The sequence below is a fragment of the Heterodontus francisci genome, chromosome 38 (assembly GCF_036365525.1).
Source record: "Heterodontus francisci isolate sHetFra1 chromosome 38, sHetFra1.hap1, whole genome shotgun sequence".
Lineage (NCBI taxonomy): Eukaryota > Metazoa > Chordata > Chondrichthyes > Heterodontiformes > Heterodontidae > Heterodontus > Heterodontus francisci.
The window spans coordinates 27,736,644-27,749,070 of NC_090408.1; the positions used below are offsets into that span (position 1 = coordinate 27,736,644).

At 42.1% G+C, this 12,427-nt stretch overlaps 1 protein-coding gene across 10 annotated transcripts in view; it reads right to left on the reverse strand.

Annotated features, from left to right (window-relative positions):
* atp8b4 (ATPase phospholipid transporting 8B4) overlaps positions 1 to 12,427 on the reverse strand; it is a 251,477-nt gene that overhangs the window by 170,630 nt on the left and 68,420 nt on the right. Inside the window, exon 1 of one of the 10 annotated variants that reach the window (XM_068017960.1) lies at positions 5,600 to 5,847. The exons of the other annotated variants lie outside the window; for them this stretch is intronic. The gene's annotated coding sequence lies outside the window, so the exon portion shown is untranslated. Of the gene's footprint in view, positions 1 to 5,599; positions 5,848 to 12,427 lie in introns of those variants that run through there. 10 annotated transcript variants of the gene reach the window in all.

Consider the following 12,427-nt stretch of genomic DNA (forward strand, 5'->3'; position numbering starts at 1 on the left):
ACTGCACAGTAAATGTTCACAAGCCTACAATTGACACTCTACTTCTGAACTTGGATTGTTTTTAACTCTTTCAGTGCCATTGTCAAGATAATTATTCCTAAGAGTGGGCTGGGTTCTTTACACCACAAATTGAAGGCTGACACAGGGTTCAGCAGTGGCTATAAATCCAGGTTTGAGGTGTTTCATTCACTTTTCGGTTGCTGGTTCTAAGCAGAATAATACAATTAGTCACTGAATATTTTGAACGCTGGAAACACGTGGGCACAAACTACTCTTAAGCAGTTATGAGCAGGTTGGATTCATAGTGCACAGGCATAAACCTCTTCAAATACCACTGAAATACATTCTAGTCCTGGCCCTCTGAAGGCATGGCTTCAGTCAACTCTCACAGAAGATGGGGTATTTGTTATTAAAAAAAGGTTCTGCTGCCTTAAACGCAACTTTTAGTGGCCCGCCTCACTATCATATTACAAAGGGCAGAAAATTAAAACTGGTGGAAATTTTCACCTACTGGGAGGTAAGTGAATTGCTTTAGAAACTTCTAAATATAGATTACAAGAAAATCTGATGATGAAGTGAGCCAAACTCAGAGGAATTAAGTAGGCCAAAAGCCTTTGCAGTGAGCTCTTAATCTATTATCAGTATGGATCACAGAGATATGTTTTACTTAAGTCACTATTACTGAAGTGGCTTCACAGGTTCAGCCTTAAAAGGAAGTATTTTAATCTGAGGTTCAAACAGGTGCTTGGACACGTACACTAGTTCCCCTATTCGTGTCAAACACTTACCGAGCAGGGAGAAATTGAAAACCCAAAATGACAGCGAGAGAAGTCACTTTTCAAATAGTCTGCATAAGAGGTTTTGCCTGTGCAGAAGCAGCCTTACAGAGTGTTACGACCAGGTGAGGAAGGTGTCTAGGGGTCACTTTTAGCCTTCACCTGGTCATACTGTAACAGGGTTTAATTTTAAACACACTGCGTTTTAGCTCCCCCTTGATGAATCCTTGTTCACCGCTTTCCAATTATAAGGCAAAGAAATGAGCACAAACAGGCTTTCTTAGGTTTAAAGAAGAAAAGTGAAATTTATTAAAACTTAAACTCTAATTCGGTTAACGCCTACTGATACAGGCCGTGCCCTACACTAGCATGCATGCACAGATGCAAATATAAATAGAAAAGACCAGAAGATAAATAAAGTAGAGAGGTTTGAGGCAATCTCTGAAGAGGGATAGTTGTTACTGTGCTTCAAGCTTGCAGGTAGATCTTGCTTTTTTTTGGGGCCCAGTATTCTTCTTAAACCTGTTCACTGTAGGAAACTTCTCTCTCTTGGGGTTCATATGTCTTCAATGGTTTCCGAAGCTGGTGGGATGAGAGCAGACAGGAGAGGCTGCGGCGACCCAGCCACGAGAGGCCTTGTCAGTCCAGGAGCAAACAGCTTTCTGTCTTCTAAAAACTCTGTGGCAAGTTTAAATTCAAAAAAATCAGGTTGCCCAGCAGGTTAGTCATGTGATTGGGGGTGTGTGGCCAAGTCCATTTGTGTATTCGGCCATCTTAGCAGTCAACCTGGAACGCGAGCTCCTCCACCCTCAAAGTCTGGTGATCAAAAGTCCATTGTGGATTGAATATGTCAGGAAATGGTCTTTTGTCCCTTTTAAGCACCGTCTGTAAATATGCAAATGTCTTTCCAGTCAAGGATCTGGTGTTGCTTTCTTTTAAAAAGCAAGTTCTTTCTTTACTCCAAGACAGTTTAAAAATCAATGTTCATGTGGCGAAATTAATGTGCCTCATTCTTGGCAGGTGGGGGACTGCATGACAAGAGTTACATTGAATGTACAGTACAGAAACAGGCCATCCAATCCAACTAGGGATATGCATCTCATCAGTACGCAATCAGAGGTCGAATACTAATGACTGATCCTAGATATGAATTTACCAGTCAAGCTCTAATCTATCAGTGCTATTTAGACACATTTGCTTCAGATGCAGAATGACTTCCTACGCAGTTATCATGCTGCTTACAATCAATGGCATTTTAACATTACAAACCACCACTGCCAGCAAACCTGCCTCACAGGTCACCTGCTCACATTTCCCATCAGACACCTGGCTCCCACTAAACCCAACGCCCTCCCATCTGCTGTGCAGCTGGTACTAGTGAGCAGCACACAGTAATGGCAGGAGCGGGAGGTTGCACAGAACAGGTGGGGGCATCAAACTGAGGGGCAGAAATCTGGGATTTGAAGGAAATGGATTGAGAGGGGACACATGCTGCATATATGTAAGGGCACGGGTTGCGGGGGCGGTGGGCGGTGGGAAACAGTGTTTTCCTGCAATCTCTCTCTTCCACCCCTCCCAACCACCTCCATGCCAAACACCACTACTACCTGCCCAATGCTGACAGAGTCCTAAAACCCCATCCTATAAGCTACGAAACCAGAAATCTGCACTGCCAGAACCCAGGACCCTCCCCAGTTCTTACAGACCCCACAATCCTAGTTTCACCCATCCCACCTACTAGTCCTGCCAGACCCTGTGATTCACCTCCTTAATTCTGTCAGACCCCAGAATTTCCCACTCCATCAACTGACCTGAGGACTCCCACTTCAGCGGAGCTTAAAGCTCCAGCGTCACTCTCTCTCTACTGCCACGGATTCCAATGCTGGCTCCTACAGATTTTACTGAATAAATATTTTTTGTGAGGTACAGTGTTGAAATTACGACATCTCGGGTACAAATATGTATTCCTCAAGCATTAAAACTAGGAATTATTAATCCATTAGATGAACTGAAGTAGTTAACTGAGGTATACAACACATCTATTAAATAATTCCAGCTATTTTTCTTCAAAAAAATAGATTGCAGCCACAGCTGGTTAACAAACACATATTTGACCCATGCTGTGCTGGGCAGTCAACATGCAAACCACAGAATTCCCATCTCCTTACACACATTCCCACAGCTCTGGCATAGAAAGTGATACAAAACTGTGAACCACAGAGAGAGAGAGAGAGAGAGAGAATGCTCCAGACAACAGCAGAGTGGACACATTTGCACAGGTAGAAGCAGGTGGGAGTCTGAAAGTGCCACTTGCTGTTGCTATTCTGTGCAGGCTGTTTGAATTTTACTACACATGTGGACTAAACCATTAACCCAGTCGAGACTGCAGTCAGTGCTGCTGCACCAAAACGAACCAAAATTCCCAGCTTCTTTTACAGTTGTCGGAACAGAGGATCAGTCAGTTGCGTGTCCTGGTGACACAATCCAATCTTATATGCTTGGCAACATTTTTCACTTCAGATACATTAGTGATAGGTTCAGTACGGTGAAACACAACTGCCCAGCATTTGTGCTGGGGTGCAAAAACTATTTCCTCCTCTATTGCAGAGTATGGGCTGCCACTTTTTCCCCTCTACCTTCTGAAAACACTCATTCCTGGGGTTAAAACACCACTTTAACCAGAATATTTAAAAATAGCGTGAAATGTTTAGGCCCATTCCTCTGGGTGCTATTTTAACCTAGTTATTTTAGATAGAGGAACCACTATTAAAATAGTAAACACAGGAATTAGATACAAACATATTAACAAGTGCACTACAAATAATACTTGTGGTACCATCTGGGGCTTGTTCTAGAACAATCCCGAGGCAGCAGATTGATCTGCAATGTTCAATTGCGAATGGTATTGCAGACATCTCAATCCCGTGCTTGGCCACATACAAACACTTTCCAGTAGAAGTCACTTAATATCTTCCCTGAGCAGGTTGGTTGTCCATTGCCTTTCCCAGTGATATGGAGACTAATGGTAGTCCCAGTTACCAGCTCAGCCAAGCACAGCTGACTCAGCATAAAACAAATGATGATCTGCGTCCTTTGTGCACTCTGTGATTCAGTTTCCACCCTGAGCAGTATATTTTCCAAATGAGCTTTCAAGGAAATCAATATCTGCCGTTTTCAAATTATACTCGGGCAGAATTGTTTGCTTATCTCCAACTGTCAACGTTGGGCGCTGGACACACAGGGATAGGCCTGCCATGTGGAACCTAAAGCAACCTACACAGGCTCTTAAACATTCCTTTATTCAGAAAGCAATGAAGTGAACTATATAACTTCTGTGTTGTTCTGAAGCCAGCTCTCATTTTAATATTGAGCTCTCATTCATTGGAGTCATTTGAATAACCCAATGCTAAAAAGTGAACTCTGACATATATGTTTTGATCCCAAGCATAGTCATTAATATGGAACAGGAAGTAAAGGAAATAAAAATAAAATACTGCAGATGCTGGAAATCTGAAATAAAAACAAGAAATGCTGGAAATACTCAGCAGGTCTGGCAGCATCTATGGAGAGAGAAGCAGAGTTAACGTTTCAGGTCAGTGACCTTTCATCAGAACTGGAAAATATTAGAAATGTAAAAGGTTTTTAGCAAGTAAAGCAGGGGTGTGGCAAGAGATAACAAAAGAGGTGTTGATAGGACAAGGTCACAGAGAATAACTGACCAGAAGGTCATGGAGCAAAGGCAAATGGTATGTTAATGGTGTGGTGAAAGACAAAGCGTTAGTACAGAGAGGGTGTTAATTGACAGAAAAATGAACAGCCCTGGCCCCAAGCACAAACATGAAAAAAAAGTGGGTAGGCACAATAGAAACAAACTAAACAAACTAAAATAAAACAAATACAGAAGAAAAAAGAAAAAATAACTAAAAACACCCCCGCTTTACTTGCTCAAAAACTTTTACATTTCTAATATTTGCCAGTTCTGAAGAAGGGTCACTGACCTGAAACATTAACTCTGCTTCCCTCTCCACAGATGCTGCCAGTAAAGGAAATAACTCAGGTATGTGCAAAAACAAATCTTGATCACAATGCCCTGACCAGCCAAAAATTCTGCCCAGTGTTGATCAAATAAAATCTTAGTTATCTTCTTTCATTGCAACCAGTAAATTGTGGATTCTTCACTCATTAATTCAATTATACATTTATGACATTGCAGTGCCCTTTACTTAGCATCCAGCGGTTCACCATCCCACCTGAATGGCCAATCCATTAGTATGCAGATGCTAATTAAATGACAATGCATTGAAGACATCCTCACAGAACATTTTTGCATAAATGCCCACAAAGTACTGCAACTGAGAGCCCGATTCACGTCTGAGATCTTAACTTCTTTATCTGGTTCTCATGAGTAGGGAGGAAAGCATTTACATTTTACAATGACTGCAGCAAAGCCAATAATGTTCAGTGCACAAGTGCAAAAACTGGGAACGCTCCAAGTTCAAGCCCTGGTCAGTACTAAGTTTGTTAGTATCGATGGTGGGCGTGCCAAGCAGGGAGGACAAGAAAAATCTGTCAGGAAAATGTGTACGTGGGAGTGCTGGACAAAACAAAACAGGATTAGATTAAGTTTGGTTATGTTCCCATACAAGCAGCCTGCCCATTGTGTAGGCTTCAGAGAACAATGTTGAGAGAGACAGACAAAGAGACAGACAGTGAGCAAGACAGGTAATACGTAACCCAAGGCAAAATTCTGAAAAAAAACTTGTTTACCTTCTCATTATACAGGGATATAAAAATAAAAACAGTGACATATGTTCGAGCCTTACCTTGCTGTAACACCCAATACACAGTGAAAATGATCCCAACCACTTGTTTTCCATCAGCTCTAAAGGGAGTTGAGATAATGAGCTCCAAGTCACAAACTGCTCTTGCAGTCTTGAATTATAGCATTAATTACTGCCTATTGGAACTACATTGGGCTGGTGTTTCCACAGGGTTGCATTTGTTTTTTTCAGCACAAATCGCTCAAAATCAGCTAACCCAGTGCAAACGGTCAAGGAACTTCGAGCACAAATTGTGACAAGTGCAAATTGAGTTTCCACGATCTTTTGAACAAGCTTTAAAAACATTCTATTATGTTAGAAAACTGCCCTACCCACAAAATTGGCCATGCCCCCAAACTGAATTAATCACCATTGCGAGTTTCTGCCGATTGTGTCGTTTGTGGGCCGTCGGGAAGGTTCTTAAGATTAAGCATTTTTTTTTAGGCACAAGGGCAATAATAGATACGTTTTAAAAGCATTAATTGTTTTAAATTACTAATATGCCAATATGGCTAATAAATGGTTCTGTATAGATTTTTTTAAAGTCATTTTCAATTGTTTAAAATCGAGTTCTTCACAGGTATTGCTGAAAATAGAGATATGCTATCGAAGCTTTTCGTCTTGCACCGATCAGGACAATTCGCAAGAATACCAATACCAACGTGACTCTATTTTCAACAATACTCAAGTTCTGTACTACCAAATGACTATTACTGGTGGTGAGCTAAAACATACAAATTAGGAGCAGGAGTAGGCCACTCAACCTCTCGAGCCTGCTCCACCATTCAATAAGTTCATGGCTGATTGTTCCACATTTCCACCTATCCCCGATAACCTTCTAACCCCCCCTTGCTTATCAAGAATCTATCTACCTCTGCCTTAAAAATATTCAAAGACTCTGCTTCCACTGCCTTTTGAGGAAGAGAATTCCAAAGACTCACGACCCTCTGAGAAAAGATTTCTCCTCATCTCTGTCTTAAATGGGCGACCCCTTATTTATAAACAGTGACCCCCCTAGTTTGAAATTCTCCCACAAGGGGAAACATCCTTTTCACATCCACCCTGTCAAGACCCCTCAGGATCTTATATGTTTCAATCAAGTCGCCTCTTACTCTTCTAAATTCCAGCGGATATAAGCCTAGCCTGTCCAATCTTTCCTCGTAAGACAGCCCACCCATTCCATGTATTAGTCTAGTAAACTTTCACTGTACTGCCTCCAACGCATTTACATCCTTCCTTAAATAAGGAGACCAGTACTGTACACAGTACTCCAGATGTGGTCTCACCAATGCCCTGTATAGCTGAAGCATAACCTCCCTACTTTTGTATTCAATTCCCCTCGCGATAAATGATAACATTTTATTAGCTTTCCTAATTACGTGCTGTACCTGCATACTAACCTTTTGCGATTCATGCATGAGGACACCCAGATCCTTCTGCATCTCAGAGCTCTGCAATCTCTCACCATTTAGAGAATATGCTTCTTTTTTATTCTTCCTGCCAAAGTGGACAATTTCACACTTTCCTACATTATACTCCATTTGCCAGGTCTTTTCCCACTCACTTAACCTATCTCTATCCCTTTGTAGCCCCCTTATGTCCTCTTCACAAGTTACTTTCCTACCTATCTATGTGTTGTCAGCAAATTTAGCAACCAAACCTTCGTCCCTTCATCTAAGTCATTTATATAAATTGTAAAATGTTGAGGCCCCAGCACAGATCCCTGTGGCACACCACTCGTTACATCTTTCCAAGCAGAAAATGATCCACTTATGTCTACTCTCTGTTTCCTGTTAGCTAGCCAATCTTCTATCCATGCCGATACGTTACCCCCTACACCATGAGCTTTTATTTTCTGCAATAACCTTTGATGTGGTATCTTATCAAATGCCTTCTGGAAATCTAAGTACAATACAACCCCGATTAAAATTGCTGATTTTTTTTTTGTGATAAACTCACTTCCAGCTGTGTTAATAGAAATGCACCGGTCTTAAATACATGAGGAAATAGGTTTAATACAATTTTTTCCCGAAGATTACATTCTAAAATGTTGCCTGATTGCGCCTGTTCATGGAAGATTATACATTCGGCGCTATGCAAATGAGCATGGATGGAAACTTGAGCAAGTAAACCACTTCTGAAACCTGGCGTAATTTTGCACACAATGTGTGCTCCGATCGCTGGTTGTGCCCAAAGTGGAAACATTTGTTTTTTCTGATCAGCTGTGTTAGATACAATATACAAGACAACACTGAAACCACATTTCATACATGCTAATGAAAATACATGCAAACCATATACATCAGTGAGATAGGTTACCATGCAGTAAATCTGTTCTAGATAATTTCACACCTCACAAAGATCAACTACTTAGTTCAGACTTCCACACTTGTATTAATTGTATCAAGACTCCTAGATGAATATATTGTCCTCAGCAATGACTGCAGGTTTCTGCTATTCTTTAATATGTGTGAAAGGTCATGATAACTCAGTCATGCCTGCAGCATTTGAGAGTTATGAGCCTTTCATACTGGATGTGGTTGTGTGTGGTTGGCATCCGTCCATCTATGAAAGATGATGGACATGCAGCAAACAATCCATTTAGGCGGGGTGTCTTCTCTTGGTGCACCTTTGCTGATGGCTGTGAAGGCCAATCCTCGAGAGGCAGGTTCGGCCACAAGTGCCGGACGTGAAGCTGCCAAGTGACACTGTGAGTTGTTGTTTTTGATGTTGGCGCCTGTTGCCAAGCTGCTATAGTCACAGGTCGCCGTGGTAGTGCACACCAGTCCACAGGATGTGTCGCCATTTCCCTCTTTCGCCAGCTACTGACTCCCAGGTGCGATAGTCAACATTTAGGGCCTTCATGTCACCACGCAAGTATCCTTGAAGTGGAACTTGGGTGCCCCACTGGTTGTCTGGCCCCTGCTACCTCACCATACGGAAGGTCCTTGGGCATGCAGCCATTTTCCATCCTGTGGACGTGTCTGATCCACCAAAGCTGCCTCTGTTTGATTAGTGCCAACACACTTCGGAGCTCTGCCTTTGGGTGGACTGCCACATTTTTGTGCTTTTGTCCCGCCAGCATATACTCATAATGCACCACAGACAGCGAAGATGCAAATTATTGAGCTCCTTTTCCTGGTGGTTGTAAGTTGCCCATGTTTCACAGCCACACAGCAAGGTGCTGAGAACACAGGCCTTATAAACCATCAGCATGGTCCAAGGGTTTTTTAAAAATTCGTTTGTGGGGATGTGGGCGTCGCTGACTAGGACTAGGCCAGCATTTGTTGCCAATCCCTAATTGCCCTTGACAACTGAGTGGCTTGTTAAACCATTTCAGACAGCAGTTAAAAGTCAACCACATTTCTGTGGCTCTGGAGTCACATGTAGGCCAGACCAGGTAAGGATGGCAGATTTCCTTCCCTAAAGGACATGAGTGAACCAGATGGGTTTTTACAACAATTGACAACAGTTTCATGGTCACCATTAAACTAGCTTTTTAATTGCAGATTTAATAATTGAATTAGCATTGAACAGCATTAGCCTGGGCTCTGGATTACTTGTCCAGTGACATTACCACTACGCCACCACCTCCCCTTGCTTGATGTTATTCTATGTGCATTTCACAAGTCGGCCTTGGTGGTAGCTGCTTTCTCTAAGCTAACTACCACAAGTTGTGCTTTACTGTTAACTTTCATAGTAGTTCACAATTGCAGTGAGTTCATAACTCTCAGTGCACCAACTGAACTGAAAGCCCTATTTCTTGCCATGTTAATTGAATGTTGCAATTGCCTCTTTCGGTCATAGAAGCTAACTTTACAAAAGCACAGATTGCGACAAATATTGGAGGGAAGCACATCATCAAGTTGTTCGGCTGATTCAGAATGTGGAAAATGATGTAAATGCACAGCAGCATTGACAAAGGAAAAGATTAAACACTCTCTCTAGATGCTGACAGACTTCCTAGGCATTTTCAAACTTCCTACAATTGTACTTCTCTTTACCCTTGAGTTCAGTTGCTAGCTATTTTCACAACTAACCACAACAGGGAAGGAAAGCAATGTGAGTAGAAGCACCAATTAAACCATCACTTGTATTAGAAAAAAGGTACATTATTCATTATCTGCCAAAATATTTTGAGAAAACCTGCAAAGCTCGAGGAGTGCTAGAAGCAGGCCCTCCTCTGTTCAGAGTCAATGATTTAATGCCTCTGTTACCTCCTGACTTGACTTTTCCAATGCTCTCCTAGCCAACCTCCCAACTTACACACTACATAAATTTGAGCTTATCCAAAACTCTGCAGTCCATATACTAACTCACACCAAGTCCCACTCACTCTTCATCCTGTGCTTGCTGACCTACATTGGCTGCTGGTCCAGCAATGCTTCAATTTTAAAATATCCTAGTTTTCATATCCCCCCATGGCCTTGCCGCTCCCCATCACTATAGCCTTTTCCAGCCCTAAAATTCAGGCCTCTTGTAAGTCCAGAGTTTAATCACTCTACCATTTCTGGCTGTGCCTTTAGCTGCCAAGGCCCTAAGCTCTGGAATTATTTCCCTAAACCTATCCTTAGGTGGCTTGGTGTCAAACGTTTGTTTGATAACACTTCTGTGAAGCACCTTGCGACGTTTTACGATGTTAAAGGCAGGTGATTGTTGAATAATAAATTCAGATGAGATATCAGGTTTACAGAAACAGAGTTTGTCACATCATTCCCATCTCTAATAAAACACTTCAGTACTGCACAGCATAGTAACTCAAAGCCACAAAGCTAGATAAACTAATTAGAAGTGTCTTCCACTACTAGAAATCAGATTCCTAAATGATAATCTTCAATATAACATCGACAAAATACAAAATGTTACAAGAAATTTGGACCAATATTTGTACATTGTTACCTTTTGGGCATTTTAAAAGATACTGGGCATTATTTTCAGATTGAGCACCTTTGAGAAGTGGCAATTGTCAAAGGAGGGAAAAAAAGAGGCAAATTTGCAATGCAACCTATTCCAATTTATTGCTGACCTGAGAGTGAACCACAAACTGACCAGTTAGTTGAAATTATTTAATTCATAATTAATAACATTTAATGTTAAGTGGTTGAAATTATTTAATTTCAACCACTTAACATTGAAAATCTGTTTAGACCACTTTACAAAATCCTGACCACAAAGGACTCCAGTCAGACCAATGAAACTGAAATCTAGTGAAAGGATATGTTAAGGGGAAAGCCTTCTTAGATTAAAGCTGTGGAAGACTAAACCCACTTTCCTCCACCATATGTTAATTGCAAACAACTCCAAAAAAAATTGCCCCGATTTAGATCGGCGAGTGTTGCTTTCGTTTGTGAATGTAAAAGGTTAGCCAAACTACTTTCTTTACATAAAGAGGATGAAGGCCATGCACCTTTAAGCAAAAACACTTATTTGCTGGACGAAAATCAAAAATGCTCATTATAGCAGCCTGTCACAAGGTCAGAACTGTTACTGCCCATAAAATCAATCAAGTGTGTTTAGAATGCAGAACACTGCAGCAAGCACATAAAATGATCAGAAACATGCTGCATGTATGAATGCGTCCATTGCTAATTTAAAAAATAAGCAATGAAGGCAATGATATATCACCCCCAAAAAGCATGATGTTTGTTTTCCTACCACGCTTAACTGAACATGCTGGTTAGTGACATAAAACCCTGTTTTAAGGGCAGCAATAAATAATTTTCATTATTTTTATGAAGTGCAGCTCAGTCATTTGGGCACTGTCCTGGGATCTTAGGATATGGGGGGGGAGGTGGAGGGAGAAGAGTTGAAGATTGCAAGGAGTGCGCCCACTACGTGGACACTGTTGGCAGTAAAGAGAGATTGTCCTCTTGCTTTCATCTGATTGCAAGAGAATAAGTGCCTGCCTGTCCCTCCCTGTTTCTCTCTCTCATACCTGCAGCTCAACCAGAAACTTGTCACCATCAACAAAGATAGCTTTATGAGCTGGATTTTATTTGCACGCTGTGCTCCGCTGCGATGCACTTTGAACTTGGCTGCCTTCTGATATGGAAGTGCCGCTGCACAGCCTCCGCGATATTACGTGCGGGGGCTGATTTAAGAAGAGGGGCTAGAGAGGCCACCCCCAATGACATAGAGGGGGCACCGACGCCATTTTTAAAGAGCTTTATGCCCTTAGAAGTAATTTTAATTTTTTAAAGGTACAGTATTCATTATTTTTTAACAATGGTATGGAGGTCCTTCCCCAACACCCCCCACACCCCCCATGGTCATTTCATTGCCCGATATTAACAACACTTGTCTTTTTCCCTACCCGTCCTTTCCCCCCAACCTTCTAACTTTTGCCCTTCAACCCCTCCCCACCATCCCCACAGCCAATAAACAGTGTTTTCCCCACTCCCCCACCCCTCCCGCCCTGAAAATTTTATTCCTCCCCACCCCCCCACCTCCGAAGGCATGTGAGGTATGAACAGTGGCCGTAAAATCGGCGTGGGACGGCCGCCGCCTGCAAGTAAGTTTATTTCCATATCATTTAGGTTGATTTAAATATGCCGATTTAAGGCCCACTGCCAAGTAAAATGTGGCGGGCCCTTCTCGACGTCGCGGGTCGAGTCAGGCCTCTCCCCCCGCTGTGACCCATGGCGTGGAGGAGCTGGTAAAATTCAGCCCTTTGATACTAGTGCCCGAGAAGTTGTTCCTGAAGGTGATGATTGATGCAGTAGATTAGCACACTATGACCTAGGTTCTGTGGGATTGTAGTAAGGATTGAGATTCGGATCTCTCTTTCAGATTCACCCCGTGCGAAGTGAGTTAGGGCAGACCTAATCCAGT